Source organism: Triturus cristatus, chromosome 11 (genome assembly GCF_964204655.1).
Source record: "Triturus cristatus chromosome 11, aTriCri1.1, whole genome shotgun sequence".
NCBI classification, from domain to species: domain Eukaryota; kingdom Metazoa; phylum Chordata; class Amphibia; order Caudata; family Salamandridae; genus Triturus; species Triturus cristatus.
The window spans coordinates 1,050,916,048-1,050,937,453 of record NC_140594.1 but is presented as its reverse complement, the minus strand read 5'-3'; the positions used below and the strand labels follow the sequence as shown (position 1 = coordinate 1,050,937,453).

Below are 21,406 nucleotides of genomic sequence, written 5' to 3'. Positions count from 1 at the left end.
AAAAGATATAATAAAGTATTATAAGCATTTTTGTTACCTTACATATAACCAAGTAAACATTATGTACAAATGAACAACCTTGTTAAAAAAAGAATTAATATATACGATGTCTCCCAGTTTGTCTGCCCTGGTGCTGAGGTGATGCTGTGCTGATGCTCCGGTGATGCTGAGTCATACTGACATGGTGCTGAGGTGGTGCTCAGTGATGCGGAGTTGGTGCTGTGCTGGTGCTGCGCTAATGCTGAAGTGGTGCTGCACTGGTGCTGTGATGGGGCTGCGCTGGTGCCGAGTTGGTGCTCTGCTGGTGGTGGTGCACTGATGCAGAGGTGGTGCTGTGGTGGTGTTGAGTGATGATGAGGAGGTTCTGTGCTGGAGCTGAGGTGATGCTGAGTGGTGCTGTGGTGGCGCTGAGTGATGATGTGCTAGTGCTACGCTGAAGCTGAGGTGATGGTGCTGCGCTGATGCAGAGGTGGTGGTGCTGCACTGATGCAAAGGTGGTGCTGCACTGGTAGTGAGGTGGTGCTGCGCTGGAGGTGAGGTCATGCTGAGTTAAACTTGACATAGTGCTAAGGTGGTGGTGGTGTGCTTGTGCGGAGGTGGTGCTCAGGTGGTGCGGAGTGGTGCTAAGGTGTTGTTAAGTGATGCTGAGGTGGTGCTGAGTGATGCTTTGGTAATGCTGTGATGGTGCTCAGGTGGTGCCGAGTGATGCTGAGGTGGTGCTGTGCGGTGTTGAGTGATGCTGTGGAGATGCTGGTGCTGAGTGATGCTGTGCTGGTGCTGTGGTGGTGCAGTTGACAGTGCAGTTGCATTGTCCTCTTTTCACACCCTGACGATGCTCAAGAAAATCTTCAAACTGCTATCAAACAACACCAGGTAAAACAGTCACCCAAGCCGTCATCACCAGCAGACTGAACTATGGTAACTTTCTATATGTAGGAATAACCAACCAGACCGTCCAGAACGAAGCAGCCAGACTGGTCCTCAATCTCCCAGGCTGAGCCTCCATCACACCTCACCTAAGGGAACGACACCTGTTTTTTTTACACAAAAGTTTGCACTCCTAAAACTCTTTACCCACACATACAAAGCAATCTAAAGCACATGACTTGCCTACATGAACAGCTCTCCTCCAGGTACCTCTGTTCTGTAACTCTCAATAGCACACACGCCACACAAATACAAAAGCAGATCAGGAGATAGTGTCTTCATACATGGCTCCTAAAGCCTGGAACAACCTCCTACAACACATCAGAGCCTCTTCCTCTCTTCTTGAGTTCCACAAGATGATGAACCCTGACTCTTTAAGTAGGTCCTCCGGAGGGCAGCTTAAAACGGCTGCTACAGCGCCAGGATACCCTTACGGGTGACAGTACGCCATAAAATTAAAGGCAATATAAAATATTTCTTGCTTCAGGACCCAGTACAGTGAAGTACTCTACCCAACCTTTGTCCAGTACTCGGCTGTACTCACTGCACCTGCACAGCCAATACCCGAGAGTATTTTATATACCTGACTCAAGCATGTAATGTAACTGTACTCACTGATTCTGGCTCCAAATATAAATACTTTATAGTCAATTAATAACAAACCAGTACAATTTGACCATAAAATCGTTTGAAAACAATATTAAATCATATTAAAAATGTTAAATGATGGTACCCGCAGTACTCGACCCGGTTCATGAAGGTACTCACTGCTCCTGACACGGTACGTGAAGGTACACACAATGCTCATGATTATGGGACAAGATGACATTCTCTGAACCTAAATCAAGCACACTGTAATGTTCATTGCAAAAGGCTGACGTGCACTGTAGTACTCACTGTGTATGGCTTCGTACTTTATAGCACAAATTACACCTGACCCAAGAACGTGATGATATTTTATGCAATTTATTTCAGCACCTGATCCGCCCAGTCGTTCCCTGACTGCTGCATAAAAGTTGCTAACCGCGCTTAATACCACTGTGTACTGGTATTTTGGTAACAGGCTCCAGTACTCACATTCACGGTCTCTAGCACCTGCACAAGCTGACTTTTAATCTACCTCGTCTTAATACTACCTAAAATTGGTCAGCGGCGGTACTCACCGGGGCCGGCCTCTGCTGTCGATGCATGGCTATCGAGGCTTCCAGTCCGCCGTCAGCATGTACCATGTGCTTAGACACTGCCCGCTGCCTTTGACAAGCACTAGTCTGCTAGGTGGCCAACCGTGCCGTCCACTGCGCATGCTCACAGCCAAACGGTGTAAGCACCATGCATGCGCACAGTCATGTACACAGAGGCCGATTAGAACACACGGACAAATTGTGTGCATGCGTATTATCCGGATAGTACACCGTGGCGCAGGCTCAGAAACGTTACACCTCTCGACCACAGAGAGCATGCTCAGAACAAGAGGCACCTAGCTGTACGCATGCGCAATGTTAGGTAATTTCACCGGCATGAGGGGCTGGGATGTTTTCTTCAATTTGCTAGGGATTGCAACTCCGTCCAAAAAGGTTTATACAGCTGTTGCACGGGGGAGACATTGCTTGTTTTTTAGGACTTAAAACCTCTCCTGATCGCCTTACTCCATTAAAATGTCATGCCCCTTGGGCTCCGCACCCTCCAAAATGTTTCCTTCCAAATGTTTAATAAAAAGTTTTCCCTTCTAGTCTTTCAAACATATGGCAATACTAGGGTGAAAGAAGACCTGTGTGTGAGTCCTTGTAAAACGACGCCGGGTAAACAAGTGGGAGGGGTGGGGGGAGTGGGGCAGAGAGCAGAGATGCGCAGCGTTTACCTTGCGGGAGCGAGCGCGATAATTGTTAACAGATGACGCCGCTCGCTCCCGCAAGGGAATCGCCAAACGTGCATGCGTTGCCATTCAAAGCAATGCAACGTGGGCACGTTTTTGGCCCAAAAAGCAAATCGATATCAACACATGCGTGCTGCGTAGGCGAGACCTAAAAAGTGGCCCACATTTGTGTATTGCCTTTCCTCAAAACACTGCTTCAGTCAAGTATTATGAAAAGAAATGGGGTGGTGGGCACGTTTATTAACGTGGCTTAGATAAAAAAAAATGCAGATTAGTACACACTGCTGAGCCACACATGAATGCAAGTGAGACCACTTCTGCTCAGGACCCCTGCCCCGCTCAATCAGCATACATTAATGGGCTGGCCCTGTGAGAGAAAGGGAGTGATAGCTCCGCCCATCTGCCTCTAGAAAGGCCACTCAGGCACCCACTGGGCCGCTGACAGCAACCTAACAGCACAGACAGCCTCTTGGCTGCCCCAAAAAGCAGCCCACAGCTGGAACTCTGCTGCCGACCCTTCGGCCATTTCCCGAGTGCCCGCATTACCAATCTGACCCTGTGTAACGGCTACACAGGCCCAATCTTTGTACACAGGTTCGGCGCTCAGGGTGGTTGTCCACAAGAACAGTATTAAGGAGGCTGTTCTAATACCCTGCACTCGAGACAACTGTACCAGGCAGAGCACGCGTGCTGATTGTGCACACGAGCAGCAGCAGTCTAAACACAGTCAGGGCTAGTTCTAATAAAAGGCGCTGACTTTACGCAGTGGTACAACAAAGGTCACCGCAGCACAGTAACCTGACCTGAGAGTTCCTGAGTTAGTCCGGTGGGGGGCTCCTCCATGTACTTTGCAAGTTTCGTTACGCCACAGCCTTTACACTGCCCCGGCAGGAAGGAACTCAGTCGCTTCGTACAGCAAATGTTGGCCCATATCATGGAAGAGGCAATGCATGGATGGCATTTAGGGGTCGCCTGGTGCGACCCCTGCATGCTGCTGGTGACCCCTGGCACAGCCTGTTCGACCCCTATCGTCAGCAGTGGCAAAATCAGTGCCAGGAACAGAAGCAGCTCATCCTTATGGACGTCGGTGGGGGCATCACTCACCTCACTTTTTGTAGATTTTTTATTATAACTAATAGTTAATAATATTACATTATTCGCTATTACGTTAATAAAAAATGGAGCACAAATAGCTGGAATATGACTTTCCCTGACAGCTGAGGTAAGTAAAAAGAATTCTTTTAAATGTATGTATGTTGTGTGTGTGCTTGCAGTTTTGACTGTTTATGTAATAGAGAGTGTGTGTATATGTGTGCATGTGTAGGCAGAGTGCGTGTGTATGTGTGAGTGTGTGTACGTGTAGGTTGAAATACAGGGTTATTGACACAGGTCGAGCGCTGGGGACTGTTCTAGGTGGAATACAGGGTTATTGACACTGGCTGAGCACTGAGGCTGTTGCAGGTGGAATACAGGGTTATGGACACAGGCTGAGCATCAGGGACTGTTGTAGGTGGAATACAGGGTTATTGACACAGGCTGAGCACTGGGGACTGTTGTAGGTGGAATACAGGGTTATTGCCACAGGCTGAGCATCAGGGACTGTTGTAGGTGGAATACAGGGTTATTGACACAGGCTGAGCACTGGGGATTGTTCTAGGTAGAATACAGGGTTATTGCCGCAGGCTGAGAATTGGGGACTGTCCTAGGTGGAATACAGTGTTATGGACACAGGCTGAGCACTGGAGACTGTTACAGGTGTAATACAGGGTTTTTGACACAGGCTGAGCACTGAGGACTGTTCTAGGTGGAATACAGGGTTATTGACACAGGCTCAGCACTGGGGACTGTTCTAGGTGGAATACAGGGTTATTGACACGGGCCGAGCAATGAGGACTGTTCTAGGTGGAATACCGGGTTATTGACACGGGCTGGGCTCTGGGGACTGTTCTAGGTGGAATACAGGGTAATTGACACGGGCTGAACACTGGAGACTGTTACAGGTGTAATACAGGGTTATTGACACAGGCTGAGCACTGAGGACTGTTCTAGGTGGAATACAGGGTTGTTGACACGGGCTGAGCACTGGGGACATTTCTAGGTGGAATACAGGGTTATTGACACGGGCCGAGCACTGAGGACTGTTCTAGGTGGAATACAGGGTTATTGACACAGGCTGAGCACTGGAGACTGTTACAGGTGTAATACAGGGTTATTGACACAGGCTGAGCACTGGGGACTGTTCTAGGTGGAATACAGGATTATTGACACAGGCTGAGCACTGGGGACTGTTGCGGGTGGAATACAGGGTTATTGACACAGGCTGAGCACTGGGGCTGTACCAGAATACAGGGTTATTGACGCAGGCTGAGCACTGGGGGCGGTTCTAGGTGGAATACAGGGTTATTGACACGGGCTTAGCACTGAGGACTGTTCTAGGGGGAATACAGGGTTATGGACACGGACTGGGGACTGTTGCAAGTGGAATACCGGGTTATTGACACGGGCTCAGCACTGGGAACTTGCAGGTGGAATACAGGGTTATTGACACGGGCTGAGCACTGGGGACTGTTGCAGGTGGAATACAGGGTTATCGACACAGGCTGAGCACTGGGGCTGTACCAGAAGACAGGGTTATTGACGCAGGCTGAGCACTGGGGGTGGGTCTAAGTGGAATACAGGGTTATTGACACAGGCTGAGCACTGGGGGCGGTTCTAGGTGGAATACAGGGTTATTGACACAGGCTGAGCACTGGGGACTGTTCTAGGTGGAATACAGGGTTATTTACACGGGCTGAGCACTGGGGACTGTTCTAGGTGGAATACAGGGTTACTGACGCAGGCTGAGCATTGGGGGCGGTTCTAGGTGGAATACAGGGTTATTGACACAGGCTGAGCACTGGGGATTGTTCTAGGTGGAATACAGGATTTTTGACACAGGCTAAGCACTGGGGAATGTTGTAGGTGGAATACCGGGTTATTGACACGGGCTGAGCACTGGGGACCGTTGCAGGTGGAATACAGGGTTATTGACACGGGCTGAGCACTGGGGACTGTTGCAGGTGGAATACAGGGTTATTGACACAGGCTGAGCACTGGGGCTGTACCAGAATACAGGGTTATTGACGCAGGCTGAGAATTGGGGACTGTTGCAGGTGGAAAACCGGGTTATTGACACGGGCTAAGCACTGGGGACTGTTGCAGGTGGAATACAGGGTTATTGACAGAGGCCGAGCGCTGGGGACTGTTCTAGGTTGAAATACAGGGTTATTGACACAGGTCGAGCGCTGGGTACTGTTCTAGGTGGAATACAGGGTTATTGATACAGGCCGAGCGCTGGGGACTGTTCTAGGTGGAATACAGGGTTATTGACACTGGCTGAGCACTGAGGCTGTTGCAGGTGGAATACAGGGTTATTGACACAGGCTGAGCATCGGGGACTGTTGTAGGTGGAATACAGGGTTATTGACACAGTCCCAGCATTCGGGATGCTTTTACGCAGGCACAGCTCCTAGGATGGATGTACACATGTCCACTCCCGGAAGCGTAGTACACAGGCAGAGGCCCAGCGCGCGACGGATGTACACATGCACGGCTCCCTTGAGACTGCGCACAGGCCCAGTCCCATGCCAGCCTGTGCACAGGTTCTGCATTTAGCGTCGGAATGGGTTGGCACAGGCTACAGCTCATCCGAGGTGCACGGGTACATGTATTGCGCTCTGATTGCTCTAGGTTATTGACACAGGCTGAGCACTGGGGGCGGTTCTAGGTGCAATACAGGGTTATTGACAGGCTGAGCAATGGGGGCTGTTCTAGGTGGCAAACATGGTTATTGACAGAGGCCGAGCGCTGGGGACTGTTCTAGGTTGAAATACAGGGTTATTGACACAGGTCGAGCGCTGGGGATTATTCTAGGTGGAATACAGGGTTATTGACACTGGCTGAGCACTGAGGCTGTTGCAGGTGGAATACAGGGTTATTGACACTGGCTGAGCACTGAGGCTGTTGCAGGTGGAATACAGGGTTATTGACACAGGCTGAGCATCGGGGACTGTTGTAGGTGGAATACAGGGTTATTGACACAGGCTGAGCACTGGGGACTGTTGTAAGTGGAATACAGGGTTATTGACACAGGCTGAGCACTGGGGACTGTTGTAGGTGGAATACAGGGTTATTGACACAGGCTGAGCACTGAGACTGTTGCAGGTAGAATACAGGGTTATTGCCGCAGGCTGAGAATTGGGGACTGTTCTAGGTGGAATACAGAGTTATTGACACAGGCTGAGCACTGGAGACTGTTACAGGTGTAATACAGGATTATTGACACAGGCTGAGCACTGAGGACTGTACTAGGTGGAATACAGGGTTATTGACACGGGCTCAGCACTGGGGACTGTTCTAGGTGGAATACAGGGTAATTGACACGGGCCGAGCACTGAGGACTGTCCTTGGTGGAATACAGGGTTATTGACACAGGCTGAGCACTGAGGACTGTTCTAGGTGGAATACAGGGTTATTGACACAGGCTGAGCACTGAGGCTGTTGCAGGTGGAATATAGGGTTATTGATATGGACTGAGCACGGAGGCTGTTGCAGGTGGAATACAGGGTTATTGACACAGGCCGAGCACTGGGGATTGTTGCAGGTGGAATACAGGGTTATTGACACAGGCTGAGCACTGAGGACTGTTCTAGGTGGAATACAGGGTTATTGACACGGGCTCAGCACTGGGGACTGTTCTAGGTGGAATACAGGGTTATTGACACGGGCCTAGCACTGAGGACTGTTCTAGGTGGAATACCGGTTTATTGACACGGGCTGAGCACTGGGGACTGTTCTAGGTGGAATACAGGGTTATTGACAAGGGCTGAGCACTGGAGACTGTTACAGGTGTAATACAAGGTTATTGACACAGGCTGAGCACTGAGGACTGTTCTAGGTGGAATACAGGGTTATTGACACGGGCTGAGCACTGGGGACTGTTCTAGGTGGAATACAGGGTTATTGACACGGGCTGAGCACTGGTGACTGTTCTAGGTGGAATACAGGGTTATTGACACGGGCTGAGCACTGGGGACTGTTCTAGGTGGAATACAGGGTTATTGACATGGGTCGAGAACTGAGGACTGTTCTAGGTGGAATACAGTGTTACTGACACAGGCTGAGCACTGGAGACTGTTGCAGGTGTAATACAGGGTTATTGACACAGGCTGAGCACTGGGGACTGTTCTAGGTGGAATACAGGGTTATTGACACAGGCTGAGCACTGGGGCTGTACCAGAATACAGGGTTATTGACGCAGGCTGAGCACTGGGGTCGGTTCTAGGTGGAATACAGGGTTGACACAGGCTCAGCACTGAGGACTGTTCTAGGGGGAATACAGGGTTATTGACACGGACTGGGGACTGTTGCAAGTGGAATACCGGGTTATTGACACGGGCTCAGCACTGCGGACTTGCAGGTGGAATACAGGGTTATTGACACCGGCTGAGCACTGGGGACTGTTGCAGGTGGAATACAGGGTTTTCGACACAGGCTGAGCACTGGGGCTGTACCAGAAGACAGGGTTATTGATGCAGGCTGAGCACTGGGGACGGGTCTAAGTGGAATAGAGGGTTATTGACACAGGCTGAGCACTGGGGGCGGTTCTAGGTGGAATACAGGGCTATTGATACAGGCTGAGCACTGGGGACTGTTCTAGGTGGAATACAGGGTTATTGATACGGGCTGAGCACTGGGGACTGTTCTAGGTGGAATACAGGGTTACTGACGCAGGCTGAGCACTGGGGGCGGTTCTAGGTGGAATACAGGGTTATTGACACAGGCTGAGCACTGGGGATTGTTCTAGGTGGAATACAGGGTTTTTGACACAGGCTAAGCACTGGGGAATGTTGCAGGTGGAATACCGGGTTATTGACACGGGCTGAGCACTGGGGACCGTTGCAGGAGGAATACAGGGTTATTGACACGGGCTGAGCACTGGGGACTGTTGCAGGTGGAATACAGGGTTATTGACACAGGCTGAGCACTGGGGCTGTACCAGAATACAGGGTTATTGACGCAGGCTGAGAATTGGGGACTGTTGCAGGTGGAATGCCGGGTTATTGACACGGGCTAAGCACTGGGGACTGTTGCAGGTGGAATACAGGGTTATTGACACAGGCTGAGCACTGGGGGCTGTTCTAGGTGGAAAACAGGGTTATTGACAGAGGCCGAGCGCTAGGGACTGTTCTAGGTTGAAATACAGGGTTATTGACACAGGTCGAGCGCTGGGGACTGTTCTAAGTGGAATACAGGGTTATTGATACAGGCCGAGCGCTGGGGACTGTTCTAGGTGGAATACAGGGTTATTGACACTGGCTGAGCACTGAGGCTGTTGCAGGTGGAATACAGGGTTATTGACACAGGCTGAGCATCAGGGACTGTTGTAGGTGGAATACAGGGTTATTGACACAGGCTGAGCACTGGGGACTGTTGTAGGTGGAATACAGGGTTATTGCCACAGGCTGAGCATCAGGGACTGTTGTAGGTGGAATACAGGGTTATTGACACAGGCTGAGCACTGGGGATTGTTCTAGGTAGAATACAGGGTTATTGCCGCAGGCTGAGAATTGGGGACTGTCCTAGGTGGAATACAGTGTTATGGACACAGGCTGAGCACTGGAGACTGTTACAGGTGTAATACAGGGTTTTTGACACAGGCTGAGCACTGAGGACTGTTCTGGGTGGAATACAGGGTTATTGACACAGGCTCAGCACTGGGGACTGTTCTAGGTGGAATACAGGGTTATTGACACGGGCCGAGCAATGAGGATTGTTCTAGGTGGAATACCGGGTTATTGACACGGGCTGAGCACTGAGGACTGTTCTAGGTGGAATACAGGGTAATTGACACGGGCTGAGCACTGGAGACTGTTACAGGTGTAATACAGGGTTATTGACACAGGCTGAGCACTGAGGACTGTTCTAGGTGGAATACAGGGTTGTTGACACGGGCTGAGCACTGGGGACTGTTCTAGGTGGAATACAGGGTTATTGACACGGGCCGAGCACTGAGGACTGTTCTAGGTGGAATACAGTGTTATTGACACAGGCTGAGCACTGGAGACTGTTACAGGTGTAATACAGGGTTATTGACACAGGCTGAGCACTGGGGACTGTTCTAGGTGGAATACAGGATTATTTACCAGGCTGAGCACTGGGGACTGTTGCAGGTGGAATACAGGGTTATTGACACAGGCTGAGCACTGGGGCTGTACCAGAATACAGGGTTATTGACGCAGGCTGAGCACTGGGGGCGGTTCTAGGTGGAATACAGGGTTATTGACACGGGCTTAGCACTGAGGACTGTTCTAGGGGGAATACAGGGTTATGGACACGGACTGGGGACTGTTGCAAGTGGAATACCGGGTTATTGACACGGGCTCAGCACTGGGGACTTGCAGGTGGAATACAGGGTTATTGACACGGGCTGAGCACTGGGGACTGTTGCAGGTGGAATACAGGGTTATCGACACAGGCTGAGCACTGGGGCTGTACCAGAAGACAGGGTTATTGACGCAGGCTGAGCACTGGGGGTGGGTCTAAGTGGAATACAGGGTTATTGACACAGGCTGAGCACTGGGGGCGGTTCTAGGTGGAATACAGGGTTATTGACACAGGCTGAGCACTGGGGACTGTTCTAGGTGGAATACAGGGTTATTGACACGGGCTGAGCACTGGGGACTGTTCTAGGTGGAATACAGGGTTACTGACGCAGGCTGAGCATTGGGGGCGGTTCTAGGTGGAATACAGGGTTATTGACACAGGCTGAGCACTGGGGATTGTTCTAGGTGGAATACAGGATTTTTGACACAGGCTAAGCACTGGGGAATGTTGCAGGTGGAATACCGGGTTATTGACACGGGCTGAGCACTGGGGACCGTTGCAGGTGGAATACAGGGTTATTGACACGGGCTGAGCACTGGGGACTGTTGCAGGTGGAATACAGGGTTATTGACACAGGCTGAGCACTGGGGCTGTACCAGAATACAGGGTTATTGACGCAGGCTGAGAATTGGGGACTGTTGCAGGTGGAAAACCGGGTTATTGACACGGGCTAAGCACTGGGGACTGTTGCAGGTGGAATACAGGGTTATTGACAGAGGCCGAGCGCTGGGGACTGTTCTAGGTTGAAATACAGGGTTATTGACACAGGTCGAGCGCTGGGTACTGTTCTAGGTGGAATACAGGGTTATTGATACAGGCCGAGCGCTGGGGACTGTTCTAGGTGGAATACAGGGTTATTGACACTGGCTGAGCACTGAGGCTGTTGAAGGTGGGGACTGTTCTAGGTGGAATACAGGGTTATTGACACAGGCTGAGCACTGGGGCTGTACCAGAATACAGGGTTATTGACGCAGGCTGAGAATTGGGGACTGTTGCAGGTGGAAAACCGGGTTATTGACACGGGCTAAGCACTGGGGACTGTTGCAGGTGGAATACAGGGTTATTGACAGAGGCCGAGCGCTGGGGACTGTTCTAGGTTGAAATACAGGGTTATTGACACAGGTCGAGCGCTGGGTACTGTTCTAGGTGGAATACAGTGTTACTGACACAGGCTGAGCACTGGAGACTGTTGCAGGTGTAATACAGGGTTATTGACACAGGCTGAGCACTGGGGACTGTTCTAGGTGGAATACAGGGTTATTGACACAGGCTGAGCACTGGGGCTGTACCAGAATACAGGGTTATTGACGCAGGCTGAGAATTGGGGACTGTTGCAGGTGGAAAACCGGGTTATTGACACGGGCTAAGCACTGGGGACTGTTGCAGGTGGAATACAGGGTTATTGACACGGGCTGAGCACTGAGGACTGTTCTAGGGGGAATACAGGGTTATTGACACGGACTGGGGACTGTTGCAAGTGGAATACCGGGTTATTGACACGGGCTCAGCACTGCGGACTTGCAGGTGGAATACAGGGTTATTGACACCGGCTGAGCACTGGGGCTGTACCAGAAGACAGGGTTATTGATGCAGGCTGAGCACTGGGGACGGGTCTAAGTGGAATAGAGGGTTATTGACACAGGCTGAGCACTGGGGGCGGTTCTAGGTGGAATACAGGGCTATTGACACAGGCTGAGCACTGGGGACTGTTCTAGGTGGAATACAGGGTTATTGATACGGGCTGAGCACTGGGGACTGTTCTAGGTGGAATACAGGGTTACTGACGCAGGCTGAGCACTGGGGGCGGTTCTAGGTGGAATACAGGGTTATTGACACAGGCTGAGCACTGGGGATTGTTCTAGGTGGAATACAGGGTTTTTGACACAGGCTAAGCACTGGGGAATGTTGCAGGTGGAATACCGGGTTATTGACACGGGCTGAGCACTGGGGACCGTTGCAGGAGGAATACAGGGTTATTGACACGGGCTGAGCACTGGGGACTGTTGCAGGTGGAATACAGGGTTATTGACACAGGCTGAGCACTGGGGCTGTACCAGAATACAGGGTTATTGACGCAGGCTGAGAATTGGGGACTGTTGCAGGTGGAATGCCGGGTTATTGACACGGGCTAAGCACTGGGGACTGTTGCAGGTGGAATACAGGGTTATTGACAGAGGCCGAGCGCTAGGGACTGTTCTAGGTTGAAATACAGGGTTATTGACACAGGTCGAGCGCTGGGGACTGTTCAAAGTGGAATACAGGGTTATTGATACAGGCCGAGCACTGAGGCTGTTGCAGGTGGAATACAGGGTTATTGACACAGGCTGAGCATCAGGGACTGTTGTAGGTGGAATACAGGGTTATTGACACAGGCTGAGCACTGGGGACTGTTGTAGGTGGAATACAGGGTTATTGCCACAGGCTGAGCATCAGGGACTGTTGTAGGTGGAATACAGGGTTATTGACACAGGCTGAGCACTGGGGATTGTTCTAGGTAGAATACAGGGTTATTGCCGCAGGCTGAGAATTGGGGACTGTCCTAGGTGGAATACAGTGTTATGGACACAGGCTGAGCACTGGAGACTGTTACAGGTGTAATACAGGGTTTTTGACACAGGCTGAGCACTGAGGACTGTTCTGGGTGGAATACAGGGTTATTGACACAGGCTCAGCACTGGGGACTGTTCTAGGTGGAATACAGGGTTATTGACACGGGCCGAGCAATGAGGATTGTTCTAGGTGGAATACCGGGTTATTGACACGGGCTGAGCACTGAGGACTGTTCTAGGTGGAATACAGGGTAATTGACACGGGCTGAGCACTGGAGACTGTTACAGGTGTAATACAGGGTTATTGACACAGGCTGAGCATCAGGGACTGTTGTAGGTGGAATACAGGGTTATTGACACTGGCTGAGCACTGAGGCTGTTGCAGGTGGAATACAGGGTTATTGACACAGGCTGAGCATCAGGGACTGTTGTAGGTGGAATACAGGGTTATTGACACAGGCTGAGCACTGGGGACTGTTGTAGGTGGAATACAGGGTTATTGCCACAGGCTGAGCATCAGGGACTGTTGTAGGTGGAATACAGGGTTATTGACACAGGCTGAGCACTGGGGATTGTTCTAGGTAGAATACAGGGTTATTGCCGCAGGCTGAGAATTGGGGACTGTCCTAGGTGGAATATAGTGTTATGGACACAGGCTGAGCACTGGAGACTGTTACAGGTGTAATACAGGGTTTTTGACACAGGCTGAGCACTGAGGACTGTTCTGGGTGGAATACAGGGTTATTGACACAGGCTCAGCACTGGGGACTGTTCTAGGTGGAATACAGGGTTATTGACACGGGCCGAGCAATGAGGATTGTTCTAGGTGGAATACCGGGTTATTGACACGGGCTGAGCACTGAAGACTGTTCTAGGTGGAATACAGGGTAATTGACACGGGCTGAGCACTGGAGACTGTTACAGGTGTAATACAGGGTTATTGACACAGGCTGAGCACTGAGGACTGTTCTGGGTGGAATACAGGGTTGTTGACACGGGCTGAGCACTGGGGACTGTTCTAGGTGGAATACAGGGTTATTGACACGGGCCGAGCACTGAGGACTGTTCTAGGTGGAATACAGTGTTATTGACACAGGCTGAGCACTGGAGACTGTTACAGGTGTAATACAGGGTTATTGACACAGGCTGAGCACTGGGGACTGTTCTAGGTGGAATACAGGATTATTTACCAGGCTGAGCACTGGGGACTGTTGCAGGTGGAATACAGGGTTATTGACACAGGCTGAGCACTGGGGCTGTACCAGAATACAGGGTTATTGACGCAGGCTGAGCACTGGGGGCGGTTCTAGGTGGAATACAGGGTTATTGACACGGGCTTAGCACTGAGAACTGTTCTAGGGGGAATACAGGGTTATGGACACGGACTGGGGACTGTTGCAAGTGGAATACCGGGTTATTGACACGGGCTCAGCACTGGGGACTTGCAGGTGGAATACAGGGTTATTGACACGGGCTGAGCACTGGGGACTGTTGCAGGTGGAATACTGGGTTATCGACACAGGCTGAGCACTGGGGCTGTACCAGAAGACAGGGTTATTGACGCAGGCTGAGCACTGGGGGTGGGTCTAAGTGGAATACAGGGTTATTGACACAGGCTGAGCACTGGGGGCGGTTCTAGGTGGAATACAGGGTTATTGACACAGGCTGAGCACTGGGGACTGTTCTAGGTGGAATACAGGGTTATTGACACGGGCTGAGCACTGGGGGCGGTTCTAGGTGGAATACAGGGTTATTGACACAGGCTGAGCACTGGGGATTGTTCTAGGTGGAATACAGGGTTTTTGACACAGGCTAAGCACTGGGGAATGTTGCAGGTGGAATACCGGGTTATTGACACGGGCTGAGCACTGGGGACCGTTGCAGGAGGAATACAGGGTTATTGACACGGGCTGAGCACTGGGGACTGTTGCAGGTGGAATACAGGGTTATTGACACAGGCTGAGCACTGGGGCTGTACCAGAATACAGGGTTATTGACGCAGGCTGAGAATTGGGGACTGTTGCAGGTGGAATGCCGGGTTATTGACACGGGCTAAGCACTGGGGACTGTTGCAGGTGGAATACAGGGTTATTGACAGAGGCCGAGCGCTAGGGACTGTTCTAGGTTGAAATACAGGGTTATTGACACAGGTCGAGCGCTGGGGACTGTTCAAAGTGGAATACAGGGTTATTGATACAGGCCGAGCACTGAGGCTGTTGCAGGTGGAATACAGGGTTATTGACACAGGCTGAGCATCAGGGACTGTTGTAGGTGGAATACAGGGTTATTGACACAGGCTGAGCACTGGGGACTGTTGTAGGTGGAATACAGGGTTATTGCCACAGGCTGAGCATCAGGGACTGTTGTAGGTGGAATACAGGGTTATTGACACAGGCTGAGCACTGGGGATTGTTCTAGGTAGAATACAGGGTTATTGCCGCAGGCTGAGAATTGGGGACTGTCCTAGGTGGAATATAGTGTTATGGACACAGGCTGAGCACTGGAGACTGTTACAGGTGTAATACAGGGTTTTTGACACAGGCTGAGCACTGAGGACTGTTCTGGGTGGAATACAGGGTTATTGACACAGGCTCAGCACTGGGGACTGTTCTAGGTGGAATACAGGGTTATTGACACGGGCCGAGCAATGAGGATTGTTCTAGGTGGAATACCGGGTTATTGACACGGGCTGAGCACTGAAGACTGTTCTAGGTGGAATACAGGGTAATTGACACGGGCTGAGCACTGGAGACTGTTACAGGTGTAATACAGGGTTATTGACACAGGCTGAGCACTGAGGACTGTTCTGGGTGGAATACAGGGTTGTTGACACGGGCTGAGCACTGGGGACTGTTCTAGGTGGAATACAGGGTTATTGACACGGGCCGAGCACTGAGGACTGTTCTAGGTGGAATACAGTGTTATTGACACAGGCTGAGCACTGGAGACTGTTACAGGTGTAATACAGGGTTATTGACACAGGCTGAGCACTGGGGACTGTTCTAGGTGGAATACAGGATTATTTACCAGGCTGAGCACTGGGGACTGTTGCAGGTGGAATACAGGGTTATTGACACAGGCTGAGCACTGGGGCTGTACCAGAATACAGGGTTATTGACGCAGGCTGAGCACTGGGGGCGGTTCTAGGTGGAATACAGGGTTATTGACACGGGCTTAGCACTGAGAACTGTTCTAGGGGGAATACAGGGTTATGGACACGGACTGGGGACTGTTGCAAGTGGAATACCGGGTTATTGACACGGGCTCAGCACTGGGGACTTGCAGGTGGAATACAGGGTTATTGACACGGGCTGAGCACTGGGGACTGTTGCAGGTGGAATACTGGGTTATCGACACAGGCTGAGCACTGGGGCTGTACCAGAAGACAGGGTTATTGACGCAGGCTGAGCACTGGGGGTGGGTCTAAGTGGAATACAGGGTTATTGACACAGGCTGAGCACTGGGGGCGGTTCTAGGTGGAATACAGGGTTATTGACACAGGCTGAGCACTGGGGACTGTTCTAGGTGGAATACAGGGTTATTGACACGGGCTGAGCACTGGGGACTGTTCTAGGTGGAATACAGGGTTACTGACGCAGGCTGAGCATTGGGGGCGGTTCTAGGTGGAATACAGGGTTATTGACACAGGCTGAGCACTGGGGATTGTTCTAGGTGGAATACAGGATTTTTGACACAGGCTAAGCACTGGGGAATGTTGCAGGTGGAATACCGGGTTATTGACACGGGCTGAGCACTGGGGACCGTTGCAGGTGGAATACAGGGTTATTGACACGGGCTGAGCACTGGGGACTGTTGCAGGTGGAATACAGGGTTATTGACACAGGCTGAGCACTGGGGCTGTACCAGAATACAGGGTTATTGACGCAGGCTGAGAATTGGGGACTGTTGCAGGTGGAAAACCGGGTTATTGACACGGGCTAAGCACTGGGGACTGTTGCAGGTGGAATACAGGGTTATTGACAGAGGCCGAGCGCTGGGGACTGTTCTAGGTTGAAATACAGGGTTATTGACACAGGTCGAGCGCTGGGTACTGTTCTAGGTGGAATACAGGGTTATTGATACAGGCCGAGCGCTGGGGACTGTTCTAGGTGGAATACAGGGTTATTGACACTGGCTGAGCACTGAGGCTGTTGAAGGTGGAATACAGGGTTATTGACACAGGCTGAGCATCGGGGACTGTTGTAGGTGGAATACAGGGTTATTGACACAGGCTGAGCACTGGGGACTGTTGAAGGTGGAATACAGGGTTATTGACACAGGCTGAGCATCAGGGACTGTTGTAGGTGGAATACAGGGTTATTGACACAGGCTGAGCACTTAGGACTGTTTTAGGTAGAATACAGGGTTATTGACGCAGGCCAAGCACTGGGGACTGTTGTGGGTGGAACACAGCGTTATTGACACAGGCTGAGCACTGGGGATTGTTCTAGGTAGAATACAGGGTTATTGCCGCAGGCTGAGAATTGGGGACTGTTCTAGGTGGAATACAGTGTTATTGACACAGGCTGAGCACTGGAGACTGTTACAGGTGTAATACAGGGTTATTGACACAGGCTGAGCACTGAGGACTGTCCTAGGTGGAATACAGGGTTATTGACACGGGCTCAGCACTGGGGACTGTTCTAGGTGGAATACAGGGTTATTGACACGGGCCGAGCACTGAGGACTGTTTTAGGTGGAATACAGGGTTATTGACACGGGCTGAGCACTGGAGACTGTGACAGGTGTAATACAGGGTTATTGACATAGGCTGAGCACTGAGGCTGTTGCAGGTGGAATATAGGGTTATTGACATGGGCTGAGCACTGAGGCTGTTGCAGGTGGAATACAGGGTTATTGACACAGGCCGAGCACTGGGGACTGTTGTGGGTGATATACAGGGTTATTGACACAGGCTGAGCACTTAGGACTGTTCTAGGTAGAATACAGGGTTATTGACACAGGCCAAGCACTGGGGACTGTTGTGGGTGGAATACAGCGTTATTGACACAAGCTGAGCACTGGGGATTGTTCTAGGTAGAATACAGGGTTATTGCCGCAGGCTGAGAATTGGGGACTGTTCTAGGTGGAATACAGTGTTATTGACACAGGCTGAGCACTGGAGACTGTTACAGGTGTAATACAGGGTTATTGACACAGGCTGAGCACTGAGGACTGTTCTAAGTGGAATACAGGGTTATTGACACGGGCTCAGCACTGGTGAATGTTCTAGGTGGAATACAGGGTTATTGACACGGGCCGAGCACTGAGGACTGTTCTAGGTGGAATACAGGGTTATTGACACGGGCTGAGCACTGGGGTCGGTTCTAGGTGGAATACCGGGTTATTGACACAGGCTCAGCACTGAGGACTGTTCTAGGGGGAATACAGATTTATTGACACGGACTGGGGACTGTTGCAAGTGGAATACCAGGTTATTGACACGGGCTCAGCACTGGGGACTTGCAGGTGGAATACAGGGTTATTGACACGGGCTGAGCACTGGGGACTGTTGCAGGTGGAATACAGGGTTATCCACACAGGCTGAGCACTGGGGCTGTACCAGAAGACAGGGTTATTGACGCAGGCTGTGCATTGGGGGCGGGTCTAAGTGGAATACAGGTTTATTGACACAGGCTGAGCACTGGGGCGGTTCTAGGTGGAATACAGGGTTATTGACACAGGCTGAGCACTGGGGACTGTTCTAGGTGGAATACAGGGTTATTGACACAGGCAGAGCACTGGGGACTGTTCTAGGTGGAATACAGGGTTATTGACACTGGCTGAGCACTGGGGATTGTTCTAGGTGGAATACAGGGTTATTGATACGGGCTGAGCACTGGGGACTGTTCTAGGTGGAATACAGGGTTATTGACACAGGCTGAGCACTGGGGACTGTTCTAGGTGGAATACAGGGTTATTGACACAGGCCGAGCGCTGGGGACTGTTCTAGGTGGAATACAGGGTTATTGACACTGGCTGAGCACTGGGGGCTGTTCTAGGTGGAATACAGGGTTATTGACACGGGATGAGCACTGGGGATTGTTCTAGGTGGAATACAGGGTTATTGGCACGGGATGAGCACTTGGGACTGTTGCAGGTGGAATACAGGCTTATGGACACAGGCCCAGGACGGAGTGTGAATGTACACATGATTAAATACAAGGTATGTTGAACACAGTCACAGGAATGTTGTTCAAGTGCCCCGCTCATGGTACCGTTGAACACCAGTACAGTCCCAGCACTCGAGGTGGCTGTACACGGATCTAGCACTGAAGATAGCTGTACACCGGCCTACTGTTTGGGTGGGTGTTTCTAGGGCCAGTACAGGCGGTGGTTGCCCTCTAGATGGCTGCACACAGGCTCACTCCCTTGTGGTGGTTGTACAGACACAAGTCCCTCAAGAAGGTTTTCCAGGCAGGGTTAGATTGGGATCAAAAATCGGCCCGGGCACACCAAAAACAAGCATGGGCATTGCCAATAGGTCTCGCCTTTGGGACCTTGTAAGTGATTAGTGAGAGCTATTGGCTTTGCAAATGTGTTTAAGCTTTGTTGTAGAGCAGTGTAGCTGCTGTGCAGTATGTTGAAAAGATATAATAAAGTATTATAAGCATTTTTGTTACCTTACATATAACCAAGTAAACATTATGTACAAATGAACAACCTTGTTAAAAAAAGAATTAATATATACGATGTCTCCCAGTTTGTCTGCCCTGGTGCTGAGGTGATGCTGTGCTGATGCTCCGGTGATGCTGAGTCATACTGACATGGTGCTGAGGTGGTGCTCAGTGATGCGGAGTTGGTGCTGTGCTGGTGCTGCGCTAATTCTGAAGTGGTGCTGCACTGGTGCTGTGATGGGGCTGCGCTGGTGCCGAGTTGGTGCTCTGCTGGTGGTGGTGCACTGATGCAGAGGTGGTGCTGTGGTGGTGTTGAGTGATGATGAGGAGATTCTGTGCTGGAGCTGAGGTGATGCTGAGTGGTGCTGTGGTGGCGCTGAGTGATGATGTGCTAGTGCTACGCTGAAGCTGAGGTGATGGCGCTGCGCTGATGCGGAGGTGGTGGTGCTGCACTGATGCAAAGGTGGTGCTGCACTGGTAGTGAGGTGGTGCTGCGCTGGAGGTGAGGTCATGCTGAGTTAAACTTGACATAGTGCTAAGGTGGTGGTGGTGTGCTTGTGCGGAGGTGGTGCTCAGGTGGTGCGGAGTGGTGCTAAGGTGTTGTTAAGTGATGCTGAGGTGGTGCTGAGTGATGCTTTGGTAATGCTGTGATGGTGCTCAGGTGGTGCCGAGTGATGCTGAGGTGGTGCTGTGCGGTGTTGAGTGATGCTGTGGAGATGCTGGTGCTGAGTGATGCTGTGCTGGTGCTGTGGTGGTGCAGTTGACAGTGCAGTTGCATTGTCCTCTTTTCACACCCTGACGATGCTCAAGAAAATCTTCAAACTGCTATCAAACAACACCAGGTAAAACAGTCACCCAAGCCGTCATCACCAGCAGACTGAACTATGGTAACTTTCTATATGTAGGAATAACCAACCAGACCGTCCAGAACGAAGCAGCCAGACTGGTCCTCAATCTCCCAGGCTGAGCCTCCATCACACCTCACCTAAGGGAACGACACCTGTTTTTTTTACACAAAAGTTTGCACTCCTAAAACTCTTTACCCACACATACAAAGCAATCTAAAGCACATGACTTGCCTACATGAACAGCTCTCCTCCAGGTACCTCTGTTCTGTAACTCTCAATAGCACACACGCCACACAAATACAAAAGCAGATCAGGAGATAGTGTCTTCATACATGGCTCCTAAAGCCTGGAACAACCTCCTACAACACATCAGAGCCTCTTCCTCTCTTCTTGAGTTCCACAAGATGATGAACCCTGACTCTTTAAGTAGGTCCTCCGGAGGGCAGCTTAAAACGGCTGCTACAGCGCCAGGATACCCTTACGGGTGACAGTACGCCATAAAATTAAAGGCAATATAAAATATTTCTTGCTTCAGGACCCAGTACAGTGAAGTACTCTACCCAACCTTTGTCCAGTACTCGGCTGTACTCACTGCACCTGCACAGCCAATACCCGAGAGTATTTTATATACCTGACTCAAGCATGTAATGTAACTGTACTCACTGATTCTGGCTCCAAATACAAATACTTTATAGTCAATTAATAACAAACCAGTACAATTTGACCATAAAATCGTTTGAAAACAATATTAAATCATATTAAAAATGTTAAATGATGGTACCCGCAGTACTCGACCCGGTTCATGAAGGTACTCACTGCTCCTGACACGGTACGTGAAGGTACACACAATGCTCATGATTATGGGACAAGATGACATTCTCTGAACCTAAATCAAGCACACTGTAATGTTCATTGCAAAAGGCTGACGTGCACTGTAGTACTCACTGTGTATGGCTTCGTACTTTATAGCACAAATTACACCTGACCCAAGAACGTGATGATATTTTATGCAATTTATTTCAGCACCTGATCCGCCCAGTCGTTCCCTGACTGCTGCATAAAAGTTGCTAACCGCGCTTAATACCACTGTGTACTGGTATTTTGGTAACAGGCTCCAGTACTCACATTCACGGTCTCTAGCACCTGCACAAGCTGACTTTTAATCTA

At 50.7% G+C, this 21,406-nt stretch overlaps 1 protein-coding gene across 7 annotated transcripts in view; it reads right to left on the bottom strand.

Moving 5' to 3' along the window:
* Positions 1-21,406, bottom strand: part of MCF2L2 (MCF.2 cell line derived transforming sequence-like 2) — a 2,345,299-nt gene that overhangs the window by 2,027,955 nt on the left and 295,938 nt on the right. The gene's annotated exons all lie outside the window — the stretch shown is intronic.